This window comes from Camelus bactrianus, chromosome X (genome assembly GCF_048773025.1).
Source record: "Camelus bactrianus isolate YW-2024 breed Bactrian camel chromosome X, ASM4877302v1, whole genome shotgun sequence".
Taxonomy (NCBI): Eukaryota; Metazoa; Chordata; class Mammalia; order Artiodactyla; family Camelidae; genus Camelus; species Camelus bactrianus.
The window spans coordinates 1,215,039-1,239,747 of NC_133575.1; the positions used below are offsets into that span (position 1 = coordinate 1,215,039).

The 24,709-nt window shown below is 51.8% G+C and overlaps 1 long non-coding RNA gene across 1 annotated transcript; it reads right to left on the bottom strand.

Moving 5' to 3' along the window:
* Positions 1-614: 614 nt before the first annotated feature.
* On the bottom strand, positions 615-14,854 carry LOC141576307 (uncharacterized). Its single transcript, XR_012504646.1, has 2 exons — positions 13,460-14,854; positions 615-1,988 (listed from the first exon to the last, which is right to left on the bottom strand). It is a non-coding gene; the product is annotated as an uncharacterized LOC141576307 (long non-coding RNA).
* Positions 14,855-24,709: the final 9,855 nt, after the last annotated feature.

Consider the following 24,709-nt stretch of genomic DNA (forward strand, 5'->3'; position numbering starts at 1 on the left):
ATCCTGCTCCTGGGCACATATCCAGAAGGAACCCTACTTCAAAATGACACCTGCACCCCAGTGTTCATAGCAGCACTATTTACAACAGCGAAGACATGGAAGCAGCCTAAATGTCCATCAACAGATGACTGGATGAAGACGATGTGGTATGTTTATACAATGGAATACTACTCAGCCATAAAAAATAAAATGCCATTTGCTGCAACACGGATGGAAGGGTAGAATGTCATTCTAAGTGAAGCAAGCCAGAAAGAGAAAGAAAATGACCATATGAGATCGCTCCCATGTGGAATCTAAAAAGAAAACATCCATAAATACGAAACAGAAACAGACTCATAGACATAGAAAACAAACTTGTGGTCGCCAAGGGGGCGGGGGCTGGGAAGGCACAGACTGGGATTCCAAAATGTAGAACAGATAAACAAGATTATACTGTATAGCACAGGGAAATATGTTCAAGATCTTGTATTAGGTCACAGTGAAAAACAATGTGAAATGGAATATAAGTATGTTCACGTATGACTGAAGCACTGTGCTGCACACCAGAAATTGACACAACATTGTAAACTGACTATAACTCAATTAAAAAAAAGAAGAAAAAATAGGAGCCATCGTATGGGTATGCGCAATTCCTTTTTACTCTTACTTTTTCTCATCTAGAACTTTACCCTGCATTGCCTGTACACCTAGGATCTGCTCCGACCAGGAGTCCACATCGCTACCATCTTTGGTTTCTTCTCCTACCATCGTGGTCCGTATGGCTGTTAACCCCCAGGTTATACAGAACACCCAGGTCTCTCACAGGAGGAGGGTAAAATTACTATTGATAAGCATTTGTTTTGGTGTTTGACTGGGGTCAGCAGATCTGAGGGTTTGGGGCAGAGACAGCGGTACCCACTGGTCCCTGAATCTGGCGCCCACATTTCCCAGCATGCCTTGTGGGACACGTCCAGTGTCACCGTGCAAACGTGAGGGGCGTGCCGCCCACATCAGCGTCTGTGTCCTCCTGTGTTAACTGAGAAGGTCAGAGTTTACAGTGAAGGCATCGTCAGCTCAGACATCTGCATTCCCACCGGGAACACAGCGAGGACAGATCAGTCTTCGGGGGTGGGGGGCACAAAGTGTGTGAGATTCTAGGGTTGCAGTACAACCTAGGCTCCCCTGAGCAGTGTCTAAGTGAGGAAGACAGAGCTCTGGTTACTTTGTTTCACACGTAGACCCCTTGCAGAACAAGCAGATAGTGTCAGCCTTATGGAACGGGGTTGGGGGAGGGGAGAACCACGCCTGCGAGCTCAAATTTAGGTTCTCCCCAAATCAATCCTGCCGACGGGATGGTTCCTGACAGCCAGCCAGAGGGAGGAGCCCAGAGACCTGCCACCTGATTCTCCAAAGAAGATGAATTCCTTGTGGTGCTCTTTCTAAAGCAGAGTAAATCGGAGCGGATTTGAACATCAAGACGGTTGAGGCTCTTTGGGATTTTCCATCTGGGTGGCGCGTCCAGGAAAGAGGCAGTCTGTGGAGTTTGGAACGTTCCGGCCTGATTCTTCCTCTGTCCTAGGACTCGATAATTCATATCCAGCCACAGCGGATGTTTCCTGAATGGAAGCACGTTTGGGGTTATCACAGCAAAACAGGGCTCACGACACCTTGGGGTTTTCATACCGAGTTATCAAATATGGTTGGGAAGTAACCAAAAAAGGTCTCATAAAAGTAATTCTAGTTAAATCTGATTTTCAATAAAACGTGCCTGCTTTCCATGCTGGAAACACGTTCTTTTGTTTACCTCTGCTGACACTTTAAGATTTTATAAATTTCCTTTCTCTTACTCACACGTCCGTATTTATCTTGGGCAGTCCTTTTCTTGAAGTTCAAAACCAAAGTCGAAGAAAATTGGTTCCGGGAGAGGACACCTGGAGGACATGTCTGCATTCCGACATCCGCCTCTCTCACCCAAAGGAAGCAGCACGGCCAGCCTGATTTGTTACCACCTGCAAATCAGAAATTCCAATATTGCTAAGCAAACTGGAACAGATGAGCTTGGCTCCATAGGCCAAAACCATAAAAAGTCCAAGCATTTATTAAAGCTGAAAGACCTAGTCAGAATCTCCCAAGAGTGGCTCTTGTGTCAGTTAAAATGCAGAGTTCGAGATCTTTAAGCTCAAATTTTTGGTTCAAAAAAAAAAAAAAATACATGCACTTCATGTTCATAGCAGCATTATTAAAACCACCAAGACATGGAAGCAACTTAAATGTCCATCAGCAGAAGAATGAAGAAAGGAGATGTGGTGTATGTATACAATGGAATACTACTCAACCATGAAAAGGGATAAAAGAATGCCATTTGCAGCAACATGGATGGACCTGGAGGGAGCATTATGCTGAGTGATATAAATCAGACAGAGAAATACAAATACTGTGTGGTATCACTTATATGTGAAATCTAAAAAGATACAACAAACGAGTGAATATAACAAAACAGAAGCAGACTCACAGATGCAGAGAACAAGTTGGTGGGGACCAGTGGGGGCAGGGAAGGGGGGAAGGACAATGACGGTAGGGGAGTCAGAGGGACAAACTATGTACAGAATAAATAAGCTGGCAGGATACATTGTACAACACGGGGAACACAGCCAATATTTTATAATAACTATAAATGGAGTATAACCTTTAAGAAGAAATTGTGAATCACTATGCTGTACACCTGAAACTAATATGATGCTGTAAATCAACACTATCTCAATCAAAAAGTAAATAAATAAAACTTCTGAAAGAGTGACCTTTTCCTTTCCCAAACAGACAGCTGCTGATGGAACGTTCCGGGAGTTGTGCTCCGATATGCCAGGTGAACAGGGGAACCCCCGGCCGGCGTGATGACAAGTCAGAACCAAGATGAAGTTTCCAGCGTCAATTAGGTACCGGGCTTTTCTGCACGGGTTTAACTACCTGGAAAGATGCCTCATCTCCTTGTTTTCCTGTCGTGCCCAGATTCATGCGGGCCCTCAGTGGGGACCTTCTCATTCCCATGATATCATGAGGAAGGAGGTGTCTGCTTGGGGCGCTTCGGTTCCGTCCTGGGTGCCTGCAAACTCGGAGCCATTCGCAGCACAGCTCCGGGGAAAGGAACGCGGCGTCTGCCCCACCTCATTTGCAACCAAAACAAGGCCCCAAATTGCCTACTGGAAGTTCCCCGAGTGTCAGTTTGGTGCAGGCGTGTACTTGTTTGGAGAATTCTAAAGGAAATTAGTTGAAAGACGGAAAGAAAAGAAGGAAAAAAAAAAAAAAAAACCCCTTAAGATCCCCCAGACGGCTCTCTGAAACACAGAATCTGATTTGCAAGGGTTGGGGATCTGCTCAGGGCAGCGAGGAGGCCGGATTCGATAGTGCTGAATATTATGTGGGCAAAAAAGAATATTTAAATTTACCAGATAGGAGCGCACGTGTGAAGGGTACTCCGGGGAATTAATGAAACCCAACCGACCAGGTCAAAAGAAAAAAAAAAAAATCAACCACTTTCCTAGAGACTCTGTGTACTCCGAGGGAAGCAGGAATCTCGGGGGAGGGCAGAGCTCGGTGTTGGAGCACATGCTTAGCGTGCACCAGGTCCTGGGTTCGAGCCAGTACCTCGGTGACAGTAAATAAATAACCCTAATTACCACCACCTCCCACCCCACCAGCAAAAGCAAACAAACCAACAAACATTTAGGGAATTAGAAATCTCGTAAAAATACGGCTTGCATCATTCAGTAAGAAGAAATATTGCGTTACTTTGTTTCCATCATTCAAATGGCTGCATTTGGGCACAGAAACCAGAAATTTCAGAACTCCTGCCCTAGAGCGAAAACTCCCAACTGACACAGTAAACAATCTAATGGTTCCTGGGAGAAAAGAGGTGGGAAGGGGGAAGTTTGGGAGTTTTAGATTTGCAAATGTTAGCTACTATATCTAAAAACAGATTAAAAAAATTTCTTCTGTACAGCGCAGGGAACTATATTCAATATCTTGTAATAACGTTTAATGAAAACGAATATGAAAATATGAAAATGCACGTATGTGCGTGACTGGGGACAGTGTGCACGAGAAAGTGACACGTTGTAACTGATGGTACTTCAATAAAAACAAACAAAAAACTGCCTACACACCTTGGTTAGTCATTTTCAGAGTCTCCCCTGCCCAAACTGTCTATACACTCGGGTACCTCGCTTGCCAAGTTTCTCGAAAACCGTGCAGGGATCTGCGTTCGTGTCAGGAGACCATTATCCCCTTGAGCACGACGCCCCCCGGCTCCCTCCCAGGATGTCGCAAAGTCTGATTCTATTTTGGAGCCACGCTCACCGCCAAGGCAGCGCTAACCTGCAATCAAGCCGGAGTCCGGTCCCACGGCCCCGGCGGCGGCCCGGGGCGCTCCGTGCCCCCCACGGACACTCCTGACCCAGCGCCGGGGCCCAGCGCGGTGCTGCGGGTCGGAGGACAAAGCCATGGCCGTGGCCAGGGGAGGGGGAGGGCGGGGCGAGGAGGCAGGGGTGCTGACTGGGCGGGCCCGGTCCTGACCCCTCGCCTGGTCCCGCCCGGTCGTGACCCCACGCCAGGCCCACCGTGACCCCACACCCGGCCCCGGCCCGCCCTGCCACACGTCAGGACCCGCCCAGCCGTGACCCCATGCCCGGCCCCGCCCACCGTTACCTTACGCCCAGCCCCTCCCAGCCCAGACCCCACACCGGGCCGTGACCCACGCCCTCCCGACCCTGACCCCACGCCTGGCTCCTCCCAGCCGTGACCCCACGCCTGGCCCTGACGTCAACCCGGCCCCGCTCAGCCCTGACCCCACCCCTGGCCATAACCCCACGCCCATTCCCGCCCAGCCGTGAACCCACGCCCTCCCGGCGCTGACCCCACGCCCGGACCTGTACAGACGTGACCCCACGCCAGGCCCTGACCCCACGCACGGCTCCTCCCAGCCGTGACCCGACGCCAGGCCGTAACCCCACGACCGGCCCCGCCATTCGTGACCCCACGCCAGGCCCTGACCCTAACACCCGCCCACGAGGATCCGTGACCCCACGCCCAGCCCTGACCCTACGCCAGGCTCGCATGGCCCTGACCTCACGCCGGCCCCGCCCAGACTTGACCCCACGCCAGGCACCGCCCATCCGTGACCCCACGTCCGGCCCCGCCCTGCCCTGATCTCACGCTCGCCCGGCCGTGACCCGACGCCCGACCCTGACCCCACGCCCGGCCCCGCCCATTCCTGACCCCACGCCCGACCCCGCCCTTCCGTGACCCCACGTCCGGCCGGCCCTGACCCCATGCCTGGCCCCGCCCATCTATGACCCCTCGCACGGCCCTGACCCCATGCCCGACCTGGCCGTGACCCCACTTCAGGCCCTGACCTCACGCCCGGCTCCGCCCAGCCGTGACCCCACGGACGGCCGTGGCCCCACGCTCGGCCCCGCCCAGCCGTGACCCCACACTTGCCAGGCCTCTGACCCCACGCCCGGTCCTGACCTCACCCTCGGTCCTGACCCCACGCCCGGCCCCGCCCATCCCTGACCCCACGCCCGGCCCCGCCCATCTCTGACCTCACGCCCGGTCCTGACCCTACGCACGGACCTGCCCAGCCGTGACCCCACGCCAGGCCCTGACCCCAGGCCCCGCCCTGACCCCAGGCCCCGCCCTGACCACACGCCCGGCCCGATGGTGCGTCTCACAGGCACAGCTGGGCTCGGGCGGCCCGGAGCCACGCGGCCCCGGCCGGGGGCAGGGTCGCTAGAGGCCGGACACCTGTGTGGCGCGGACCCCGGGGGCCTCCCTGTGGGCGGCGGCGCACCCGGGCCTGCAGCCGGGCCCCACGGCCGCGCGTGCACGCGCCTGTCGCCGGGCGTGAGGACGACAAAGCCGAGGCGCTGGGAGCGAGGTGGAGGGGATGTCGGGGGAACCCTGGGGAGGAGCAGGTGTGCTGGTGACGCGCGGAGGCTCAGGTGTGCTCAGCGGTGCGCCAGCCCCTTCCCTCCCAAGCCCCGTTTCTCCTCCAGCTGCTCTTTCCTAGGGATGTTAGTGTCTTACTGTGAAGACGCCAGGTTGCTCCTGGTAACACGTCCTGATGCACGAGTCTCTCTGTCCTCCTCTTTCCCCCTCTCTTGTCTCTCAATCAACAACCCCCACCCCAGACATACAGACAGACACACAGGGGTGCACCCAGACTGCTGTATCTTACTGATTCCTGTTTCTTTTCTTTTCTTTTCTTTTCACGCTAACATGCCTCACTCCTGGAGCCTCTCCATAAGCAGGCTCTCCGTGAATATTTGCTGAATGATCGCATCAATGTGTGATTGACACGGTCACCTCTGTAGCTCAGAAGACCTGGCTGACGATCCTTGTGCATTTCGGGCTGTCTCCCAAACACGAAGAGGAAGAAGAATGTGGATAAGCCAGTGCCCCCCCATCCCGGGGAGAAAATGGCCCGGAGGAGTCTTATTTCAGCATATAAATGGAATGGGACTCACGCAGGCGAGTGACCCCCCTGGACGCCAGCCCGAGGGGACATCCTGCCCTGCGTTCACGCCAGTGGGGTGGTCGAGGGTTGAGTTTGCACTCAGCTCCACGGGAGAGCGGGGCAGGAAAATAAGAGTGAAAAGAAACCTCTGGGTTCCGCCCTGCAGGGCGTGGTGTCAGAGCCGCGGCGGGCAGGGCGGGAACCGAGACTGGGCCTCCTGCTGCAGCAGACAGCAGCCTTGTCCCACCCGTGTTCATGGGCCCCCTCCATCCACGTGTCCAAATGCACACCCGCTGGCCTGAAAATGCGTGGGTTTTACCGCCCCCCTCCCTCCCCGGGGGAAGGACAGCTGACAGGAGTCCCCTCCTGCCACCCCAGCCCTGTGACTTCCCGCCCGTCCATCCGCGGGCACCAGACCCTCGCCTCAGGCTTCTCTCCAGAGGGTCCTCGCCACACACAGGTGCCCAGACAGGGAGGCGTTCTCTCTCACCGCCGGGGGCAGAGGTCGGCCTGAGGAAGCCGCGTCCCCGGAGAAGCGGGTCCCCCCAGGCTCGAGGATGGTGGCGCACTCTGTCAGCGCGCAGTCTCGGAGCCGTAAAATCGCCACGCCGCCCACCCAGGTCGCACACACCTGTCCCAGGTGACAGACACAGAGCAGGTCGCCCTGCCCGTAAGGCTGATGACGCACATGGTCAGCGGTTGCCGGGAGGGAGGGACACGTGGAGCACAGAGGAATTTTCTTATTTTTAAAGGCTTAATATATATATATATATATATATATATATATATATATATATATATATATATTTGTAGATTAGCCAGTTTTCTTTCTTTTTTTCATTATTCAGTTAGGTAGAATTGTTACAATTTGCACATAATACAACATATTGCATGTAAATACGCACACACAATATACTGCAATACACATTTTTTTAGTTTACATGTAGGTACGGCTCATTATCTCTAAGAACATTGTAGAGTATTCGCTTTTTAAACGTACAGAGTTATCAAAGGAATCAAGCCAACCACAAAGTAAGAATCAACAGAACGCGGTAATCCAGTCAGAAAGGACAGTCACTTTCTTTTTTAAAGAGCAGTTTCAGGGTCACAGCCGAACTGAAGGGAGGGTACAGAGATGCCCCGCATATCCCCTGCCCCCCACTTGCACAGACTCAATATCCGCCCCCACTAGAGCTAATCGTTGTAATTGATGAACCTAAATTGACACATTGTAATCACCCAACGTCCACTTTACTCGAATTAGGGTTCCCTCCTGGATTTGCACAGTTCATGGGTTTGGATACACGTCACGTATCATTATCGCATCCTACAAAGAGGGCAGTGAAGCCGTTCCGTATGCCACGAACACGGTGGATACACGTCATCATCCACGAGTCCAAACCCGCGGCCCGCACAACACCAAGATGAGCCCCAAGGGAACAGTGGACATCCGTGAATACTAGTGTGTCGATTTTGTCTCAGCAGTGGTAACAAATGTACCCGATACAGTGCAGGTAACACGGGGAGCTGCAGTGAACTCTGCACTGCTCGGTTTTTCTGTAAACTTGAAACTGCCCAGTGTGTTCATGATATTAAAAAATAAAAAGCAAAACACAGTCATTGCTAGGCTCTGTGAGCTCCATGAAGGACAGGAACGGGGGGGCTTCGCTGGGACGGAGTCCCGGGCAGATGGACGTAAAGTCTCAAGGAGGAATCAGGCGTCCACAAGGGGCAGGAGGGCTGGGAGGGGAGTTCGAGGCCGGGACCCTGAACCCCGTGCAGACACGCAGACACGGGGGTTTCCGGGAGCCGGGCCCCAGGAGGCGCAGCTGTGAATCCCACCCTGTGAGCTGCCTCGCCCGTCACCTCTTGGCCCCCTTCCCTCACCCGTAAGGACGCAGGAGACAAACGGCAAACGGGCTGCCTCCCTGGGCAGAGAGCGCTGTGTTTGTACAGAAGGATTGTGAATTAGCCTCCAGCCTCAGCGGAGGTGACACTGAGGTCAAGCTCCCGTCCGGGGGGCCCTCTGGTCCCTAAACAACATGACTACACACGCTGAAGCCAGGTCACCGATCGATTTTCCCCACCACGAGCTTGCACCGACGGAATTTAACTAACTGAACGGCAAAACAAAAGAAAAAGCTCATCGCCAACCCAGGTCGCCCCGGAAATTACATGGATGTGAAGTGACACCTCCGTGACTTTTCAAATGAGACAAGGGGTGGCTTCTGGGTGGAGGAGACGGGGAACGCTTTGCCCCCAATATTGAACGTTCATAACCAGGAGTTAGATTTTAAATGAAACCACGGGAGAGCTCGGTGACTCAGGAGACGTGGGTTTCGAGGTCCTGGTGAAGATGTAATTACAGCCAGCGTCTCCAGATGCTGGGGACAAGTGACATCCATTAATTCATCTTTGTCGGCGTCGGGGTTCCTGGGGGTGGCCCCAATTTCTGGACGGAGGACGCGTAGAGGAGGAGAGGTCATGGAATCGCTATGATTTAAGGCCCCCGCCCTCCCCTCCAGGGCTCCGACAGTCACGTCCTCATCTCTGTGACCCCGCGGGGAGGAAGAAACGAAGGCTGCCCGCCCGCCAGGGATGTGGGAGCCCAAGGGATTGCCCGAGTTCCCCGCTGGGCCCTTTCCTCTGTGCCATGGTGACTTCTCAGAACCTGCCCGGATGGGTGGGCATTGGGGAAGGGACAGGACGGATTACAGGGGACAGCGGCCCCTGGCATTTTGGAGGTGGTCGCGGCTCAGGATGGGGTACCTCGAAGATAGGAAGGTGCGTGTGGGTGGGGATGCAGGCGGGGGGCGAGGGGCACGGCTCCAAGGAATCTGGGGCAGGGATTCAGGCCCAAAAGCCATCCAGCAGCCCATCCCCAGGAGCACGTGGCTGGGGAACACCCCGAGGTAGCCCCGGGGAGCACTGGGCCCCCTCAGAGAACGGGGGAGCCCTGGGGACACGGATAGACTCTGAAAAGGCAACAGCATGGAATAAGGCTGTGGCAAGTAAGTTACGGTGGCGCGGGAGGGTCAGGGATGGTTTGACCTTGACCTCAGGGTCCGCTGGCTTAGCCGGGCTGCACCGCCACGACCGGACGGAGCTGGGGCAACTGGTTGTTTGGGTCACTTTTACTTCTTTTTCCTCTTCCTTTTTTGAACATGTATTTTTTTTTCTTTTGCACAATTTGGTTGTTTTTGTTTGTTTGTTTTTGTTTTTTTACAGTGGGTACCAATCCATAAAAAGGTGTTTTGGCCCCGGATCAGTAAAACACAAGCTTCTTCAGGAGGGCTTGATGTTTCGAGGCTGCAGCTGACGATCTGAGCATTTCTCAAGGATTTAGTCAGTTTTTACTTTTGCTTGATCACGAGTCACGCTCATCCCAGCTGCAGGGACTCCGTGCACCAGAACGCACACAGCGATCCCCGCGTGCCGAGCCGGGGGAAACTTCACGGTCCATCTCCCGGCTGCCGCCGCCGTTCTGTTACCCGCGAAACGCAGACACGAGACTCATGTGTCTAGTTTGTCTGAGACCCCACATTCTGTTCTTCCTTCCCTCCCTCCTCTTCCCTGCCTCCTCTTCTCTCCTTTTTTTTTTCCCCTCCCTGATAAACGACACTGCATTTTTGTTAAGTCGCTGCTGGCCTGCACGTATCTTCTGTCATTTCTATAATTAGTGCTTGTGACCCATCCCTGCCGTATTCCTTTGTAGGAAACCCTGTTTCTCACAAGTGGGCTTTGGCGAATCTTCTCAGTGTTTCTAAACTAATGTATTTGTTTTCCCTTAAGCTCACTAAAGTTTGGTTTCTCACAGCACAGAGGGCCTGCATCAGTACTTGAACTCAGCAGTTCTGTTTCTCTCTTTTGTGCAGACCATTAAAAAAGTTTTTGTGTACATATAATGTATTTTTCTTGAAGTCTAGTCAGTTTACAAGGCTGTGTCAATTTCTGGTGTCCAGCATAATGCTTCCGTCATAAATGAACATCCAAATATTTCTTTTTACATTTTGTTATCATAAGTTATTACAATATATTGAATATAGTTCCCTGTGCTCTACAGTAGGACCTTGTTGTTTATCTGCTTTATATACAGTAGTGTGTATCTTCTAATCCCAAACTCCTAATTTATCCTTCCCTCCTCCCCCCTCCGGTAACTATGTTTTCTGTCTGTGAGTCTGTTTCTGTTTTGTAAATAAGTTCATTTCTATCGTATTTTACATTCCACATATAAGTGATATCATATGATATTTGTCTTTCTCTGTCTGACTTCACTTTGTGTGATAATCTCCAAGTCCATCCATGTGGCTGCAAATGGCAATATTTTATCATTTCTCATGGCTGAGTAGTATTCCGTTGTATGAATGTACCACTTCTGCTTTATCCAGTCATCTGCTGATACGCACTTAGATTGCTTCCATGCTTTGTCTACTGTACACAGTGCTGCTGTGAACATGGGGGTGAAGACCCTGCTCTCAGTTCTTCTGCATACACACCCGGAATTGGGACTGCTGGATCACGAGGTGATTCTATGTTTAATTTTTGACGCCTGTTTCCTGTAGCAGCTGCACCATTTACATTCCCACCAACAGGGCACAGGGGTGCTGGTTGCCCCACATCCTCGCTGACACTTGTTCTTCTCCACGTTTTAAAAATAGTAGCCAAAATTAAACTTACAAGCTTTTTCACAGCAAAGGGAACAATAAGCAAAACAAAATGATAACTTATAGAATGGGAGAAAATATTTGCAAAAGATGCAACTGACAAGGGCTTCAGCTCCAGCATATATAAACAATTCTTACAGCTTAATAAGAAAAAAACAAACCCAATCCAAAAATGGGCAGGAGACCTAAACAAGCAATTCTCTAAGGAAGACATACAAATGTTCAATAAACACATGAAAAAAGGCTCAATATCACTAAATATCAGACAAATGCAAATCAAAGCTACAATGAGGTATCACCTCACACCAGTCAGAATGCCCGTCGTTCAAAAGTCCACAAACAACAAATGCTGGAGAGGCTGTGGAGAGAAGGGGTCCCTCCTACACTGCTAGTGGGAATGCAGTTTGGTGAAGCCTCTGTGGAAAACACTATGGAGATCCCTCAAATAGTAGGAATACACTTATTATGTGATCCAGGAATCCTGCTCCTGGGCACATATCCAGAAGGAACCCTACTTCAAAATGACACCAGCACCCCAGTGTTCATGGCAGCACTGTTTACAAGAGCCAAGACATGGAAGCAGCCTAAATGTCCATCAAGAGATGACTGGATGAAGAAGAGGTGGTACGTTTATACAATGGAATATTACTCTGCCATAAAAAAGAATAAAATAATGCCATTTGCAGCAACATGGATGGACCTGGAGAATGTCATTCTATGTGAAGCAAGCCAGAAAGAGAAAGAAAATGACCATATGAGATCGCTCCCATGTGGAACCTAAAAAGAAAAAATCCATAAATACGAAACAGAAACAGACTCATGGACATAGAAAACAAACTTGTGCTTGCCAAGGGGGCGGGGGGTCGGAAGGGACAGACTGGGATTTCAAAATGTAGAATAAATAAACAACATTGTACTGTATAGCACAGGGAAATATGCTCAAGATCTTGTATTAGATCACAGTGGAAAAGAATATGAAAATGAATATATTTATGTTCGTGTATGACTGAAGCACTGTGCTGTGCAGTAGAAATTGACACAACATTGTAAATGGACTATAACTCAATTAAAAAAAAAAAAAGAAAAAATAGGAGCTATTGGATGGGTATGCCCAGTTCCTTCTTACTCTTACTTTTTCTTGTCTAGAAGTTTTCCCTGCATTCCCAAACACCTAGAATCTGCTCGGACCAGGAGCCCACATCGCTACCATCTTTGCTTTCTTCTCCTACCTTCGTGGTCCATATGGGTATTAACCCCCGGTTTATACAGAATACCCAGGTCTCTCCCAGGAGGAGGGTAAAATTACTATTGATACGCATTTGTTTTGGTGTTTGACTGGGGTCAGCAGATCTGAGAGTTTGGGGCAGAGACAGTGGTACCCACTGGTCCCTGCATCTCACACCCACGTTTCCCAGCATGCCTTGTGGGACAGGTCCAGTGTCACCGTGCAAACGTGAGGGGTGGGCAGCCCATATCAGTGACTGTGTCCTCCTGTGATAACTGAGGTCAGAGTTTACAGTGAAGGCATTGTCAGCTCAGACATCTACATTCCCACCGGAAACACGGTGAGGACAGATCAGTCTTCGGGGGTGGGGGGCACAAAGTGTCTGAGATTCTGGCGTTGCAGTACAACCTAGGCTCCCCTGAGCAGTGTAGGTGAGGAAGACAGAGCTCTGGTTACCTTGTTTCACGCGTCGACCCCTTGCAGAACAAGCAGATAGTCTCAGCCTCATGGAACCCGGGGATGGGAGAACCATGCCTGCGAGCTCAAATTTAGGTTCTCCCCAAATGAATCCTGCCGACCGGATGGTCCCTTACAGCCAGCCAGAGGGAGGAGCCCAGAGACCTGCCACCTGATTCTGCAAAGAAGATGAATTCTTTGTCGTGCTCTTTCTAAAGCAGAGTAAATCGGAGCGGATTTGAATATCAAGACGGTTGAGGCTCTTTGGGATTTTCCATCTGGGTGGCACATGCAGGAAAGAGGCAGTCTGTGGAGTTTTGGAACGTTCCGGCCTGATTCTTCCTCTGTCCTAGGACTCGATAATTCATATCCAGCCACAGCGGATGTTTCCTGAATGGAGCACGTTTGAGTTTATCAAAGGAAAACAGGATTCACGACACCTTGGGGTTTTCATACTGAGTTATCAAATATGGTTGGGAAGTAACCAAAAAAGGTCTCATAAAAGTAATTCTAGTTAAATCCAATTTCTAATAAAACACGCCTGCTTTCCATGCTAGAAACACGTTCTTTTGTTTACCTCTGCTGACACGTTAAAACTTTATAAATTTCCTTTCTCTTACTCACACGTCCGTATCTATCCTGGGCTGTCCTTTTCTTGAAGTTCAAAACCAAAGTCGAAGAAAGTTGGTTCCGGGAGAGGACACCTGGAGGACATGTCTGCATTCCGACATCCGCCTCTCTCACCCAAAGGAAGCAGCACGGCCAGCCTGATTTGTTACCACCTGCAAATCAGAAATTCCAATATTGCTAAGCAAACTGGAACAGATGAGCTTGGCTCCATAGGCCAAAACCATAAAAAGTCCAAGCATTTATTAAAGCTGAAAGACCTAGTCAGAATCTCCCAAGAGTGGCTCTTGTGTCAGTTAAAATGCAGAGTTCGAGATCTTTAAGCTCAAATTTTTGGTTCAAAAAAAAAAAAAATACATGCACTTCATGTTCATAGCAGCATTATTAAAACCACCAAGACATGGAAGCAACTTAAATGTCCTTCAGCAGAAGAATGAAGAAAGGAGATGTGGTGTATTTATACAATGGAATACTACTCAACCATGAAAAAGAATAAAAGAATGCCATTTGCAGCAACATGGATGGACCTGGAGGGAGCATTATGCTGAGTGATATAAATCAGACAGAGAAATACAAATACTGTGTGGTATCACTTATACGTGAAATCTAAACAGATACAACAAACGAGTGAATATAACAAAACAGAAGCAGACTCACAGATGCAGAGAACAAGTTGGTGGGGACCAGTGGGGGCAGGGAAGGGGGGAAGGACAATGACGGTAGGGGAGTCAGAGGGACAAACTATGTACAGAATAAATAAGCTGGCAGGATACATTGTACAACACGGGGAACACAGCCAATATTTTATAATAACTATAAATGGAGTATAACCTTTAAGAAGAAATTGTGAATCACTATGCTGTACACATGAAACTAATATGATGCTGTAAATCAACACTATCTCAATCAAAAAGTAAATAAAACTTCTGAAAGAGTGACCTTTTCCTTTCCCAAACCGACAGCTGCTGATGGAACGTTCCGGGAGTTGCGCCCCGATATGCCAGGTGAACAGGGGAACCCCTGGCCGGCGTGATGACAAGTCAGAACCAAGATGAAGTTTCCAGCGTCAATTAGGTACCGGGGTTTTCTACACGGGTTTAACTACCTGGAAAGATGCCTCATCTCCTTGTTTTCCTGTCGTGCCCAGATTCATGCGGGCCCTCAGTGGGGACCTTCTCATTCCCATGATATCATGAGGAAGGAGGTGTCTGCTTGGGGCGCTTCGGTTCCGTCCTGGGTGCCTGCAAACTCGGAGCCATTCGCAGCACAGCTCCGGGGAAAGGAACGCGGCGTCTGCCCCACCTCATTTGCAACCAAAACAAGGCCCCAAATTGCCTACTGGAAGTTCCCCGAGTGTCAGTTTGGTGCAGGCGTGTACTTGTTTGGAAAATTCTAAAGGAAATTAGTTGAAAGACGGGAAAAAAAGAAAAAGAAAAAAAACCCTTAAGATCCCCCAGACGGCTCTCTGAAACACAGAATCTGATTTGCAAGGGTTGGGGATCTGCTCAGGGCAGCGAGGAGGCCGGATTCGATAGTGCTGAATATTATGTGGGCAAAAAAGAATATTTAAATTTACCAGATAGGAGCGCACGTGTGAAGGGTACTCCGGGGAATTAATGAAACCCAACCGACCAGGTCAAAAGAAAAAAAAAAAATCAACCACTTTCCTAGAGACTCTGTGTACTCCGAGGGAAGCAGGAATCTCGGGGGAGGGCAGAGCTCGGTGTTGGAGCACATGCTTAGCGTGCACCAGGTCCTGGGTTCGAGCCAGTACCTCGGTGACAGTAAATAAATAACCCTAATTACCACCACCTCCCACCCCACCAGCAAAAGCAAACAAACCAACAAACATTTAGGGAATTAGAAATCTCGTAAAAATACGGCTTGCATCATTCAGTAAGAAGAAATATTGCGTCACTTTGTTTCCATAATTCAGACAAATGGGGCTGCATTTGGGCACAGAAACCAGAAATTTCAGAACTCCTGCCCTAAAGCGAAAACTCCCAACTGACACAGTAAACAATCTTCTGGTTCCTGGGAGAAAAGAGGTGGGAAGGGGGAAGTTTGGGAGTTTTAGATTTGCTAATGTTAACTACTATATATAAAAACAGATTAAAAAAAAACTTCTTCTGTACAGCACAGAGAAGTATATTCAGTATCTTGTAATAACCTTTAATGAAAACGAATATGAAAATATGAAAATCAGTATCTGCACGTATGTGCGTGACTGGGGACAGTGTGCACCAGGAAGCGACACGTTGTAAGTGACGGTAGTTCAATAAAAACAACAAAAAACTGCCTACACACCTTGGTTACTCATTTCTAGAGTCTGCCTTGCCCAAACTGTCTATACACTCGGGTACACGGCTTGCCAAGTTTCTCGAAAACCATGCAGGGATCTGCGTTCGTGTCAGGAGACCACTATCCCCTTGAGCACGGCGCCCCCCGGCTCCCTCCCAGGATGTCGCAAAGTCTGTTTCTATTTGGGAGCCACGCTCACCGCCAAGGCAGCGCTAACCTGCAATGAAGCCGGAGTCCGGTCCCACGGCCCCGGCGGCGGCCCGGGGCGCTCCGTGCCCCCCACAGACGCTCCTGACCCAGCGCCGGGGCCCAGCGCGGTGCTGCGGGTCGGAGGACGCGGCCATGGCCGTGGGCGAGGGGAGGGGGAGGGCGGGGCGAGGAGGCGGGGGTGCTGACTGGCCGGGCCCGGCCCTGACCCCACGCCCGGCCCCGCCCTGCCCTGACCCTACGCCAGGCTCCACACGGCCCTGACCCCACGCCCCAGCACGCCCAGTCGTGACCCCACGCCTGACTCCTCTCAGCTGTGACCCGACCCCCGGGCCTGCCCAGCCCTAACCCCACGCCCCGCCCAACCCTGACCCCACGCCGGATCATGACCCAACAACCGGGCCCGCCCAGCCCTGACCCCACGCCCGGCCTCCCTTGAACCCACGCCCGCCCCGCCCAGCCGTCACCCTATATCATGCCCTGACCCCACGCACGGCCCTGACCCCACGCCCGACCCCGCCCATTCGTGACCCCACGCTTGGTCATGACCCCACGCCCGGCCCCGCCCAGCCCTGACCCCACGCCTGGTCATGACCCCACGTCCGGCCCCGCCCAGCCCTGACCCCACGCCCAGGAAGGACATGACCCCACGCCCGGCCCCGCCCAGCCTTGACCCCACGACCGGCTCTGAACCCGTACGCACGGCCCTACCCAGCCGTGACCCCAAGCCAGGACCCACCCAGCCCTAACACCATGCCCTGCTCTGACCCCACGCCCGGTCCTCCCCAACCATGACACACGCCAGGTCCCACGCAGCCCTGACCACACGCCCGGCCCCGCCCAGCCGTGACCCCACGCCAGGTCCTGACCCCACGCCAGGCCCTGACCTCACGCCGGCCCCGCCCATCCGTGACCCCAAGACCGACCCCGCCCATCCGTGACCGCATGCCCGACCCTGACCCCACGCCCGGACCTGTACAGACGTGACCCCACGCCAGGCCCTGACCCCACGCACGGCCCTGACCCCACGCCCGGCCACACCCAGCTGTGACCCCACGCTCTCCCAACCCTGACCCCACTACTGGCACCTCCCAGCCGTGACCCCACGCAGGCCCTGACCCCACGCACGGCCCTGACCTCACGCCGGCCCTGCCCAGCCTTGACCCCACGCCAGGCACCGCCCATCCGTGACCCCACGCCCAGCCCCGCCCATCTATGACCCCTCGCACGGCCCTGACCCCATGCCCGACCTGGCCGTGACCCCACTTCAGGCCCTGACCTCACGCCCGGCCCCGCCCAGCCTTGACCCCACGCCAGGGACCGCCCATCCGTGACCCCACGCCCGGCCCCGCCCATCTCTGACCTCACGCCCGGTCCTGACCCTATGCACGGACCTGCCCAGCCGTGACCCCACGCCAGGCCCTGACCCCAGGCCCCGCCCTGACCCCAGGCCCCGCCCTGACCACACGCCCGGCCCGATGGTGCGTCTCACAGGCACAGCTGGGCTCGGGCGGCCCGGAGCCACGCGGCCCCGGCCGGGGGCAGGGTCGCTAGAGGCCGGACACCTGTGTGGCGCGGACCCCGGGGGCCTCCCTGTGGGCGGCGGCGCACCCGGGCCTGCAGCCGGGCCCCACGGCCGCGCGCGTGCGCGCGCCTGTCGCCGGGCGTGAGGACGACAAAGCCGAGGCGCTGGGAGCGAGGTGGAGGGGATGTCGGGGGAACCCTGGGGAGGAGCAGGTGTGCTGGTGACGCGCGGAGGCTCAGGTGTGCTCAGCGGTGCGCCAGCCCCTTCCCTCCCAAGCCCCGTTTCTCCTCCAGCTGCTCTTTCCTAGGGATGTTAGTGTCTTACTGTGAAGACGCCAGGTTGCTCCTGGTAACACGTCCTGATGCACGAGTCTCTCTGTCCTCCTCTTTCCCCCTCTCTTGTCTCTCAATCAACAACCACCACCCCAGACATACAGACAGACACACAGGGGTGCACCCAGACTGCTGTATCTTACTGATTCCTGTTTCTTTCTTTCTTTTTTTTTTTTTCATGCTGACATCCCTCACTCCTGGAGCCTCTCCATAAGCAGGCTCTCCGTGAATATTTGCTGAATGATCGCATCAATGTGTGATTGACACGGTCACCTCTGTAGCTCAGAAGACCTGGCTGACGATCCTTGTGCATTTCGGGCTGTCTCCCAAACACGAAGAGGAAGAAGAATGTGGATAAGCCAGTGCCCCCCCATCCCGGGGAGAAAATGGCCCGGAGGAGTCTTATTTCAGCATATAAATGGAATGGGACTCACGCAGGCGAGTGACCCCCCTGGACGCCAGCCCGAGGGGACATCCTGCCCTGCGTTCACGCCAGTGGGGTGGTCGAGGGTTGAGTTTGCACTCAGCTCCACGGGAGAGCGGGGCAGGAAAGTAAGAGTGAAAACAAACCTCTGGGTTCCGCCCTGCAGGGCGTGGTGTCAGAGCCAGGGCGGGCAGGGCGGGAACCGAGACTGGGCCTCCTGATGCAGCAGACAGCAGCCTTGTCCCACCCGTGTTCATGGGCCCCCTCCATCCACGTGTCCAAATGCACACTCGCTGGCCTGAAAATGCATGGATTTTACCGCCCCCCTCCCTCCCCGAGGGAAGGACAGCGCTCAGGAGCCCCCTCCTGCCACCCCAGCCCTGTGACTTCCCGCCCGTCCATCCGCGGGCACCAGACCCTCGCCTCAGGCTTCGCTCCAGAGGGTCCTCGCCACACACAGGTGCCCAGACAGCGAGGCGTTCTCTCTCACCGCCAGGAGCAGAGGTCGGCCTGAGGAAGCCGCGTCCCCGGAGAAGCGGGTCCCCCCAGGCTCGAGGATGGTGGCGCACTCTGTCAGCGCGCAGTCTCGGAGCCGTAAAAACGCCACGCCGCCCACCCAGGTCCCACACACCTGTCCCAGGTGACAGACACAGAGCAGGTCGCCCTGCCCGTAAGGCTGATGACGGACATGGTCAGCGGTTGCCGGGAGGGAGGGACACGTGGAGCACAGAGGAATTCTCTTATTTTTAAAGGCTTAATATATATATATATATTTGTAGATTAGCCAGTTTTCTTTCTTTTTTTCATTATTCAGTTATATTAGGTAGAATTGTTACAATTTGCACATAATACAACATATTGCATGTAAATACGCACACACAATATACTGCAATACACATTTTTTTAGTTTACATGTAGGTACGGCTCATTATCTCTAAGAACATTGTAGAGTATTCGCTTTTTAAACGTACAGAGTTATCAAAGGAATCAAGCCAACCACAAAGTAAGAATCAACAGAACGCGGTAATCCAGTCAGAAAGGACAGTCACTTTTTTTTTTAAAGAACAGTTTCAGGGTCACAGCCGAACTGAAGGGAGGGTACAGAGATGCCCCGCATATCCCCTGCCCCCCACTTGCACAGACTCAATATCCGCCCCCACTAGAGATAATCGTTGTAATTGATGAACCTAAATTGACACATTGTAATCACCCAACGTCCACTTTACTCGAATTAGGGTTCCCTCCTGGATTTGCACAGTTCATGGGTTTGGATACACGTCACGTATCATTATCGCATCCTACAAAGAGGGCAGTGAAGCCGTTCCGTATGCCACGAACACGGTGGATACACGTCATCATCCACGAGTCCAAACCCGCGGCCCGCACAACACCAAGATGAGCCCCAAGGGAACAGTGGACATCCGTGAATACTAGTGTGTCGATTTTGTCTCAGCAGTGGTAACAAATGTACCCGATACAGTGCAGGTAACACGGGGAGCTGCAGTGAACTCTGCACTGCTCGGTTTTTCTGTAAACTTGAAACTGCCCAGTGTGTTCATGATATTAAAAAATAAAAAGCAAAACACAGTCATTGCTAGGCTCTGTGAGCTCCATGAAGGACAGGAACGGGGGGGCTTCGCTGGGACGGAGTCCCGGGCAGATGGACGTAAAGTCTCAAGGAGGAATCAGGCGTCCACAAGGGGCAGGAGGGCTGGGAGGGGAGTTCGAGGCCGGGACCCTGAACCCCGTGCAGACACGCAGACACGGGGGTTTCCGGGAGCCGGGCCCCAGGAGGCGCAGCTGTGAATCCCACCCTGTGAGCTGCCTCGCCCGTCACCTCTTGGCCCCCTTCCCTCACCCGTAAGGACGCAGGAGACAAACGGCAAACGGGCTGCCTCCCTGGGCAGAGAGCGCTGTGTTTGTACAGAAGGATTGTGAATTAGCCTCCAGCCTCAGCGGAGGTGACACTGAGGTCAAGCTCCCGTCCGGGGGGCCCTCTGGTCCCTAAACAACATGACTACACACGCTGAAGCCAGGTCACCGATCGATTTTCCCCACCACGAGCTTGCACCGACGGAATTTAACTAACTGAACGGCAAAACAAAAGAAAAAGCTCATCGCCAACCCAGGTCGCCCCGGAAATTACATGGATGTGAAGTGACACCTCCGTGACTTTTCAAATGAGACAAGGGGTGGCTTCTGGGTGGAGGAGACGGGGAACGCTTTGCCCCCAATATTGAACGTTCATAACCAGGAGTTAGATTTTAAATGAAACCACGGGAGAGCTCGGTGACTCAGGAGACGTGGGTTTCGAGGTCCTGGTGAAGATGTAATTACAGCCAGCGTCTCCAGATGCTGGGGACAAGTGACATCCATTAATTCATCTTTGTCGGCGTCGGGGTTCCTGGGGGTGGCCCCAATTTCTGGACGGAGGACGCGTAGAGGAGGAGAGGTCATGGAATCGCTATGATTTAAGGCCCCCGCCCTCCCCTCCAGGGCTCCGACAGTCACGTCCTCATCTCTGTGACCCCGCGGGGAGGAAGAAACGAAGGCTGCCCGCCCGCCAGGGATGTGGGAGCCCAAGGGATTGCCCGAGTTCCCCGCTGGGCCCTTTCCTCTGTGCCATGGTGACTTCTCAGAACCTGCCCGGATGGGTGGGCATTGGGGAAGGGACAGGACGGATTACAGGGGACAGCGGCCCCTGGCATTTTGGAGGTGGTCGCGGCTCAGGATGGGGTACCTCGAAGATAGGAAGGTGCGTGTGGGTGGGGATGCAGGCGGGGGGCGAGGGGCACGGCTCCAAGGAATCTGGGGCAGGGATTCAGGCCCAAAAGCCATCCAGCAGCCCATCCCCAGGAGCACGTGGCTGGGGAACACCCCGAGGTAGCCCCGGGGAGCACTGGGCCCCCTCAGAGAACGGGGGAGCCCTGGGGACACGGATAGACTCTGAAAAGGCAACAGCATGGAATAAGGCTGTGGCAAGTAAGTTACGGTGGCGCGGGAGGGTCAGGGATGGTTTGACCTTGACCTCATGGTCCGCTGGCTTAGCCGGGCTGCACCGCCACGACCGGACGGAGCTGGGGCAACTGGTTGTTTGGGTCACTTTTACTTCTTTTTCCTCTTCCTCTTTTGAACATGTATTTTTTTTCTTTTGCACAATTTGGTTGTTTTTGTTTGTTTGTTTTTGTTTTTTTACAGTGGGTACCAATCCATAAAAAGGTGTTTTGGCCCCGGATCAGTAAAACACAAGCTTCTTCAGGAGGGCTTGATGTTTCGAGGCTGCAGCTGACGATCTGAGCATTTCTCAAGGATTTAGTCAGTTTTTACTTTTGCTTGATCACGAGTCACGCTTATCCCAGCTGCAGGGACTCCGTGCACCAGAACGCACACAGCGATCCCCGCGTGCCGAGCCGGGGGAAACTTCACGGTCCATCTCCCGGCTGCCGCCGCCGTTCTGTTACCCGCGAAACGCAGACACGAGACTCATGTGTCTAGTTTGTCTGAGACCCCACATTCTGTTCTTCCTTCCCTCCCTCCTCTTCCCTGCCTCCTCTTCTCTCCTTTTTTTTTTCCCCTCCCTGATAAACGACACTGCATTTCTGTTAAGTCGCTGCTGGCCTGCACGTATCTTCTGTCATTTCTATAATTAGTGCTTGTGACCCATCCCTGCCGTATTCCTTTGTAGGAAACCCTGTTTCTCACAAGTGGGCTTTGGCGAATCTTCTCAGTGTTTCTAAACTAATGTATTTGTTTTCCCTTAAGCTCACTAAAGTTTGGTTTCTCACAGCACAGAGGGCCTGCATCAGTACTTGAACTCAGCAGTTCTGTTTCTCTCTTTTGTGCAGACCATTAAAAAAGTTTTTGTGTACATATAATGTATTTTTCTTGAAGTCTAGTCAGTTTACAAGGCTGTGTCAATTTCTGGTGTCCAGCATAATGCTTCCGTCATAAATGAACATCCAAATATTTCTTTTTACATTTTGTTATCATAAGTTATTACAATATATTGAATATAGTTCCCTGTGCTCTACAGTAGGACCTTGTTGTTTATCTGCTTTATATACAGTAGTGTGTATCTTCTAATCCCAAACTCCTAATTTATCCTTCCCTCCTCCCCCCTCCGGTAACTATGTTTTCTGTCTGTGAGTCTGTTTCTGTTTTGTAAATAAGTTCATTTCTATCGTATTTTACATTCCACATATAAGTGATATCATATGATATTTGTCTTTCTCTGTCTGACTTCACTTTGTGTGATAATCTCCAAGTCCATCCATGTGGCTGCAAATGGCAATATTTTATCATTTCTCATGGCTGAGTAGTATTCCGTTGTATGAATGTACCACTTCTGCTTTATCCAGTCATCTGCTGATACGCACTTAGATTGCTTCCATGCTTTGTCTACTGTACACAGTGCTGCTGTGAACATGGGGGTGAAGACCCTGCTCTCAGTTCTTCTGCATACACACCCGGAATTGGGACTGCTGGATCACGAGGTGATTCTATGTTTAATTTTTGACGCCTGTTTCCTGTAGCAGCTGCACCATTTACATTCCCACCAACAGGGCACAGGGGTGCTGGTTGCCCCACATCCTCGCTGACACTTGTTCTTCTCCACGTTTTAAAAATAGTAGCCAAAATTAAACTTACAAGCTTTTTCACAGCAAAGGGAACAATAAGCAAAACAAAATGATAACTTATAGAATGGGAGAAAATATTTGCAAAAGATGCAACTGACAAGGGCTTCAGCTCCAGCATATATAAACAATTCTTACAGCTTAATAAGAAAAAAACAAACCCAATCCAAAAATGGGCAGGAGACCTAAACAAGCAATTCTCTAAGGAAGACATACAAATGTTCAATAAACACATGAAAAAAGGCTCAATATCACTAAATATCAGACAAATGCAAATCAAAGCTACAATGAGGTATCACCTCACACCAGTCAGAATGCCCGTCGTTCAAAAGTCCACAAACAACAAATGCTGGAGAGGCTGTGGAGAGAAGGGGTCCCTCCTACACTGCTAGTGGGAATGCAGTTTGGTGAAGCCTCTGTGGAAAACACTATGGAGATCCCTCAAATAGTAGGAATACACTTATTATGTGATCCAGGAATCCTGCTCCTGGGCACATATCCAGAAGGAACCCTACTTCAAAATGACACCAGCACCCCAGTGTTCATGGCAGCACTGTTTACAAGAGCCAAGACATGGAAGCAGCCTAAATGTCCATCAAGAGATGACTGGATGAAGAAGAGGTGGTACGTTTATACAATGGAATATTACTCTGCCATAAAAAAGAATAAAATAATGCCATTTGCAGCAACATGGATGGACCTGGAGAATGTCATTCTATGTGAAGCAAGCCAGAAAGAGAAAGAAAATGACCATATGAGATCGCTCCCATGTGGAACCTAAAAAGAAAAAATCCATAAATACGAAACAGAAACAGACTCATGGACATAGAAAACAAACTTGTGCTTGCCAAGGGGGCGGGGGGTCGGAAGGGACAGACTGGGATTTCAAAATGTAGAATAAATAAACAACATTGTACTGTATAGCACAGGGAAATATGCTCAAGATCTTGTATTAGATCACAGTGGAAAAGAATATGAAAATGAATATATTTATGTTCGTGTATGACTGAAGCACTGTGCTGTGCAGTAGAAATTGACACAACATTGTAAATGGACTATAACTCAATTAAAAAAAAAAAAAGAAAAAATAGGAGCTATTGGATGGGTATGCCCAGTTCCTTCTTACTCTTACTTTTTCTTGTCTAGAAGTTTTCCCTGCATTCCCAAACACCTAGAATCTGCTCGGACCAGGAGCCCACATCGCTACCATCTTTGCTTTCTTCTCCTACCTTCGTGGTCCATATGGGTATTAACCCCCGGTTTATACAGAATACCCAGGTCTCTCCCAGGAGGAGGGTAAAATTACTATTGATACGCATTTGTTTTGGTGTTTGACTGGGGTCAGCAGATCTGAGAGTTTGGGGCAGAGACAGTGGTACCCACTGGTCCCTGCATCTCACACCCACGTTTCCCAGCATGCCTTGTGGGACAGGTCCAGTGTCACCGTGCAAACGTGAGGGGTGGGCAGCCCATATCAGTGACTGTGTCCTCCTGTGATAACTGAGGTCAGAGTTTACAGTGAAGGCATTGTCAGCTCAGACATCTACATTCCCACCGGAAACACGGTGAGGACAGATCAGTCTTCGGGGGTGGGGGGCACAAAGTGTCTGAGATTCTGGCGTTGCAGTACAACCTAGGCTCCCCTGAGCAGTGTAGGTGAGGAAGACAGAGCTCTGGTTACCTTGTTTCACGCGTCGACCCCTTGCAGAACAAGCAGATAGTCTCAGCCTCATGGAACCCGGGGATGGGAGAACCATGCCTGCGAGCTCAAATTTAGGTTCTCCCCAAATGAATCCTGCCGACCGGATGGTCCCTTACAGCCAG